Here is a 6993-nt window from a genome sequence, read left to right on the forward strand (position 1 = left end):
TTTGGGGAAATGCACCAAGAGTCTCAAGACAAATTGGAATCTTTACAGGCTACATACGGGTTAAAAGTGAATGTGATGTGGGAGCATAAATGGATCGCACTCAAAACGTCTGATCCTCATGTTCGAGCCTTCCTTTCCAGCTTTGACACACCAGAACCAGAATGACTATGATTAAATTCAATATATTTTATTTGAAAAATTAAGCCATTTAACATTTGTGGCATTCTTGAAACATTTGACGTGAGCATATGCCTTGATTACACGGTCTTAAAGGACACATATTTGAACACTTTTGATATTTTCTAACAAAACAAGCTACAACGTTATCATTACTTCTTAAAGCATCCTTATAAAGAGACATAACATCTTCAAAAGAAACTCCCCGGGCTCTTTGGCATAGGTAGAATACACAGTGTTGACCACATGTAGTGGAAAGGTTATCTTGCACTTGTTTGATGCTGTAGTATATCTTTGATCCATTTTTGGTCAAAAACTCTTTAATAGTTTTGGGGAATTGTGAAAAACCGGGGGGAAGGCCGTAGGAATCAAAAAAAGTTGAGATTTTTCTTCCTCCTTCGTCTTCTAATGTCACAGCTAGCCAATGTTCACCCGGCATGTGTTTAGGATGGGTATTGACAATAAACATGGCCGGCCGCTCCGGCCATTTCTCAATAGGTAATTCATCACAAGCCCACACTCCACAAAATTGTTTTCCAATCAAGCGGGTCATGAGCCCTTCCAGCTCTTGGGTATTCACGTCTTTGCTCAACGATCCTTAATAATAATCCACTAAGACTTGTCTTCGGGCATTCACTTCCAAGATTGAATCAGAGCATGCATAAACAATCATGCTAACTGTACAGGCTAAAGGTGTACGGAAACGCATTTCCAGCCTGAGGTTACCTTGGGACACCATAGCCAGATTTCCTGAGGTTTCATCATCAGGTGATAAATTGAAAGCATACAATGTGTAACCCTCTGCAAAATCATTTCTGTCAATAGGTAAAGAGAGATATTTTAGATGCCTCCCGGTAGCCAGGAATAGATTGTAAAATTCTTGCACAGATATGTTGTTATTAAATTGTGGTTGGAAAGCCTTAGCAGGGATCTGACGTCCGTCCTGACAGAGAGCTACATACTCTGCATTGAAGTGTTGAAAATTAAATGGGTTTTTATGTAAGCTGCCCGTATTAGAGGCGTGATCAACCAAACCTATAACCATGTAGCGGGGTAAAGGGCCTAGAAAAAGGTTTTCTTGACTGCAGATTCTACTGCCCACAGGTATGTTAAAGGTTTTCATGGTAATTCTTTGGAGAGGGTAAAGGGCATTTCCTTTCATCAAAGCCTGTGAGTGACCCAGACGAACTGCCGGAGATACAGACACTTTTTAAATAAAAAGCGTTGCCCCCAACACTTTTAAACTAAAGTCACCGTCCTGGGCAGACATCAGACAAAACTCATCCTTGGCCCTGGTTAATTTTAATCTTAAATCAACCCAATTTAAGAGTAAATGTTCTTTAAAGAAAATGTCAGAGTGTATAGGCCCTAGCAAATGAAACTCTCGAGATTCGGCACAGTAGCGAGCGCATGCCTCCAGTCCTTTGTTTGCACCGGTGGAAGGGTCTATCAATTCCATAGAGACTCCTGCAGTATCCTTGCTAAACAACCCGGCGCTGAATTGTGTCTTGAGAGTGTCTTCTGAGTAGTTGAGTAAACACTCCATGATGGCCCTATAAGGGTATGTGGCACTGCTTTGACTGATTACTCGTTCACCCAAAGTCACATCCACTTGGGAGAAGATGGTGGCCAATGGGTAATTAATGAGACTAACTTTGGCATCGTCTGCAATATTAGTACCATCCCTTTTGGTCACTTTTAGACGTAAATGCACCAAGGTGTTGTTGAGGTCCAGATAGTTGTCACGTGGCCTGGTATGAAACATTTTATAGGACCGTTGTCTGTAATGGCAGAGAGCGGGGCTATCTCCACATAACTGGACCTCTCTATTGAAAATTGGGTTAAGGGGGCCGTGAAAAGATCGAGCTCTGTCTTTATAGCTTCAGAGGACATGCAGTGTAAAAGAGCCATGTTGCTTGTTCTTTTAGAAAATACTTCCGAGTATTATTTTTTTTTATTTTTTATTTTTTTATCCCATTTTCTCCCCAATTTTCGTGGTATCCAATCGCTAGTAATTACTACCTTGTCTCATCGCTACAACTCCCGTACGGGCACTGGAGAGACGAAGGTCGAAAGCCATGCGTCCTCCGAAGCACAACCCAACCAGCCGTACTGCTTCTTAACACAGCGCGCCTCCAACCCGGAAGCCAGCCGCACCAATGTGTCGGAGGAAACACCGTGTACCTGGCCCCCCTTGGTTGGCGCGCACTGCGCCCGGCCCGCCACAGGAGTCGCTGGAGCGCGATGAGACAAGGATATCCCTACCGGCCAAACCCTCCCTACCCCGGACGACGCTATGCCAATTGTGCGTCGCCCCACGGACCTCCCGGTCGCGGCCGGCTGCGACAGAGCCTGGGCGCGAACCCAGAGACTCTGGTGGCGCAGTTAGCGCTGCGATGCAGTGCCCTAGACCACTGCGCCACCCGGGAGGCCCCGAGTATTCTTTTTGTCGTTTTTGGTCCACACCTCCTCACTTTACCACGTCTTTGACTTACTGAGTTTCTTTTAACTGTTAACCTCCGCTTTTTAGGGGCAGGCCTGATCCGGAGGTCTCTTTTTTGGTCTTCGAGACAACATCATAAGCCCCGAGCCTTCTTGATGCTCAGTATCTGGTGACGCCCTTCTGGTCATAGCATTGGCTACAACCTCACTTACTATATTTTTATCCACTGATTTTAAATGTGGTTTGGCTATGCTGAGGCCTCTCTTCATAAACAGTAAAACCATCCTAAAGAGGTTACGAAATATACCGCCTATCCCCGAACCATACATGGTCGGGGATCCATGATAGCCGGGTAACCCATTACCCACTTGATCAACATAGTATGCGACATTGCGGTTAGGGTTGAGATGTTGGTTGTGGTCCATAACCATTTTAATTTATTTGTATTATGTTAATAAAAAAAATATATATATAATACTAATAATATATTATATATGAAGAGAGGTTTTGGTGGGTCTAAAGTGGAGTTTTACAATCGTTTTACCATAAGTAAATTCAATGTTTTCATTCTGATCCGTTTTTAGCTCAACCAGAATGTTTTCAATATATTTCTTGCTTAAAGGTACGTAGTGTGGCTTGTTGTAGTTAACAGTGACGATATCACCATCCTTTCCATCTATATGATCTGTTCTCAGGAGGGGCACAACTGTCTCCTACCCTTTGATAGGATATGATGTCGGTATACACAAATATGTTGTAAAACCCTGCATGTATATCCGCAGGGAATGGGAATAATTTATCTTTCATATACGTCCATTTATTGGGACCCATCCCCAACATGTAGGCTAAATTACCGCTGGTCTTTATACCCCCATCAGCATCCCCTGAGATTTGTACACATTTATGTATAGGGTTGTAGATCAAGAGTATTTCCACATTGTTCAGGGTTAGGAGTTCATTCAACTCTGAGACGATCCTGTCGACGGTTCTATAGAACCCTTTTTTAAGCTTAATAAGTTTCGGAGGTTCCGATATCCTTTTGCAATAAAAATCACAGTCCTTGTCCTTGATATTATACCAGCTATGGGGGTATGTAATCTCGCTGAGACCTACTTCCCAGGCCTCTGATAACTCTATAGTCTTTGGAAAATTGGTTGTATAATTCGAACTTTGGTTATTACGATATACTGTATATGTGCAGACGTATTACTGGGGAGAGTCAGGTAGAAACCGCTGTGTTCCATGATGCACTCCTGTGTACACGCGGATGATGTTGTATTTATCATGCATAAGGGTTTAAGTTAACCCCCGATGCCTCCACCACATCGTGCTCTAATACCCAACTGTTGAACTTTTGGGGCCAATTTTTCCAGCGGACCAGCACCCATTTTTGACCCTTTTCTCTCTTTTGATCTAGAATCTCCTCCACGTGAAAGACTTGGTCTTTACCCAACTGTACCTTCTGTAATTCCTTCTCATAAAAAGATCCCTCTATAAGCTCCCCGTCATAATCTTTTAACTTGTAGACATGGGGTATACGCGGTAGACATTTCGTAACGGTGAACACCTGAACGCTGTAACCGTGCTCATATTTTTTGTCGAGAACACCCCTCAACTTGGATATACATACCAAGTACCACACTATGAATTTAAAATGTTTTTTTTTCTTACGGCGAAGGGGGAACAAGCCATACAGATTTTTAAAGACTTGAAAAGAGTTTTCAGAAGAGACCTCGGAGGGCTTCATCCGTATACTCTTATGGTAGCTGTTGTTGTACCCCTTTACTAAATCTTGAACTATATCGATATATCTATGCGTGTTGTGAGCTGTAAAATATCTCCACATCCCGTCCTTCAGAGTTCTGTTAAAGCGTTCAACAACTGAAGCTTTCAAATCCGAGCCTGTGGCAAAATGTACTATATTGTGCTTCTTCATGAGTTTCTGAAAAGTATTATAAAAAAAAAAAAAATCTGCCATCAGTCTGCACTTTCTTGGGGGCTCCTCCTTCCTTCAAGATAGAGTCAAAGGCCCGGGTCACCTCAGCCCCGCTCGTATTTTTGAAGACCCTTACAAATGCTTTTAGAGAAAATATCTATAACCGTTAGCATGTAGTAATTTCCATAATTTTTATCTGCAAGGGCCTGCATGTCACATAGATCCGCCGGAAACTGGGACAAGGGATGAGTAGAAAAAAATATATTTCTTGGAAATTGTTTTCGTACAGGTTTATGTAGAGTATAAGCATCCTGCTCTGCTAACCACTCATTCACTTGAGCAGCGCTTAACCGGCTACCTGTTTCTTCGGCTATAGCTCTCTGTAAACGCTCCTTACCCCCATAAGACCCTGGGTTAGAGGGGGTATAATAAATGTTTGTCAACATGTGCTCCGCCATCCTTCTTGCCTCTCTGAGGTACAATAACGTTAATGGGCCCCTTTCAAATAACGACATTTCATTTTCACTTGGAATTTTTATATTTTTGCAAACATCAAGTATTATGTATACAGACAATTCAGGATTCGTTGCAGGATACTTGTCCCCGTTTTCTCAACGATCCAAGCATGCAACACCTTGTATATTTGGTTTAGATTTACAGGCTTGTGTCGTTGAATTTTTAAAACACACATCCGCTATATAAGTATATAAACAACAAATATGATACATGTTAAAATGAAACGGTGTTTCAAACAAATAAAGTAAAATCTTAGACAAGGTTGTTTCTAGTTCTTCAGAAACATCCACAAGACGGGATACCAGTTGTGTCCATTGTAGACTCTCGCCCGTAAGTCGTACATGATTTGCTCCATTTTTAGCACACGCTCTACATTAGCCCAGGTATTTATTGTGTGTTGTGCAGAACGATACATTGTTCACTTTATTTTTCAATAATTTGATGCATAACATTTGTAAGTTCTCTCAAAAAAAAAAATGTATTTATTCTCTCTAACATCATATGCATATAGTTTGCTTTTCATCTAAATAACAAAATATGTATTGTCACTCGGTCTCTTGGGGTTTATTGAGCCAGAAAGTCATCACATCAGCCACCACAGCTTCCTTGTATTTGTTGTCATCCACCAGGGTGTGTCGGATATCTTTGAGTTTCTCGTGGATGTAGATCACCTCCATCAGTTCATGTAGGAAAGCCTTAGTTACCCCGTAAACTCTGGGAATAGACAGCACAAGACCCATAGACTCCGGGGCTCTGACCAGCGAAGGTATAAACCTGCAGGACCACAGTCTTTTCACTAGCTCCTCAAAATGGTTGAAGAAGTAGTATCTTGGGGGCATGTATAGGCACGGATGACGGAACTGCCTGGGGTGATTGATCTCACAACCGATGCATTGTTCTCATATACTCCAAGTCAATCACACTTCTGTGAAATCAAACTGTCCACTTAGGAAGCACCACCATATGCTGACACATGCACATTTGTGGCCTGCTGGAGGTCATTTTGCAGGGCTCTGGCAGTGCTCCTCCATGCTCCTCCCACTACCTGAGCCACTTGTGTAGGTTGTCTCATGCTACCACTAGAGTGAAAGCACCGCCAGCATTCAAAAGTGACCAAAACATCAGCCAGGAAGCATAGGAACTGAGAAGTGGTCTGTGGTCATCACCTGCAGAACCATTCCTTAATTGGGGGTGTCTTGCTAATTGCCTATAATTTGTCTATTCCATTTGCACAACAGCATGCGAAATTTATTGTCAATCAGTGTTGCTTCCTAAGTGGACAGTTTGATTTCACAGAAGTGTGATTGACTTGGAGTTACATTGTGTTGTTTAAGTGTTCCCTTTATTTTTTTGAGCAGTGTAGTACTGACCACCCCATCAAACACATCCTCAGGCTGTGTACATGTAGGGGGTGTCGGGTGTCTTGCCTGGGGGGAGTAGAATGCTGGGCTGCGAGGCATAGAGTCCTTAGGGTCTGGCCCCCATGACGTATCGGATTCATGGTATGTTGTATGAATATCCATGGTATATGGTGAAATTAAGAACCGGACCCTTCTGAGGATGACCCTTCTTGGGGTTCCTTTGAATCATAATCCTCAGGATTCTAATATATTATGCACTTCCTTAGCCGAACAATGCTCTGCCATTGTTGGCTCTGTACAAAAAGAGCATCCACCAACTCTAACATTTTCAATTCTATTAGATCCCAACTTTTAAAAGGAATAAGCATGCGCAACCTAAACTCCCCAGTCAGGCCACCATCACGAATGTTTTGGTTGCGGGTTTCCTCATTGCTGATATAGAACTCCACGCATCCACATGGAAGTCCATTCTTTCTTTGTGTTTTCACCCTGTGAAATACTCTTCCTGAGGAGTCAGGGGTACCTTCCCAATGGGTCTCGTAGCCCGGAAACACGCTATA

Source organism: Salvelinus fontinalis, chromosome 22, assembly GCF_029448725.1.
Source record: "Salvelinus fontinalis isolate EN_2023a chromosome 22, ASM2944872v1, whole genome shotgun sequence".
Taxonomy (NCBI): domain Eukaryota; kingdom Metazoa; phylum Chordata; class Actinopteri; order Salmoniformes; family Salmonidae; genus Salvelinus; species Salvelinus fontinalis.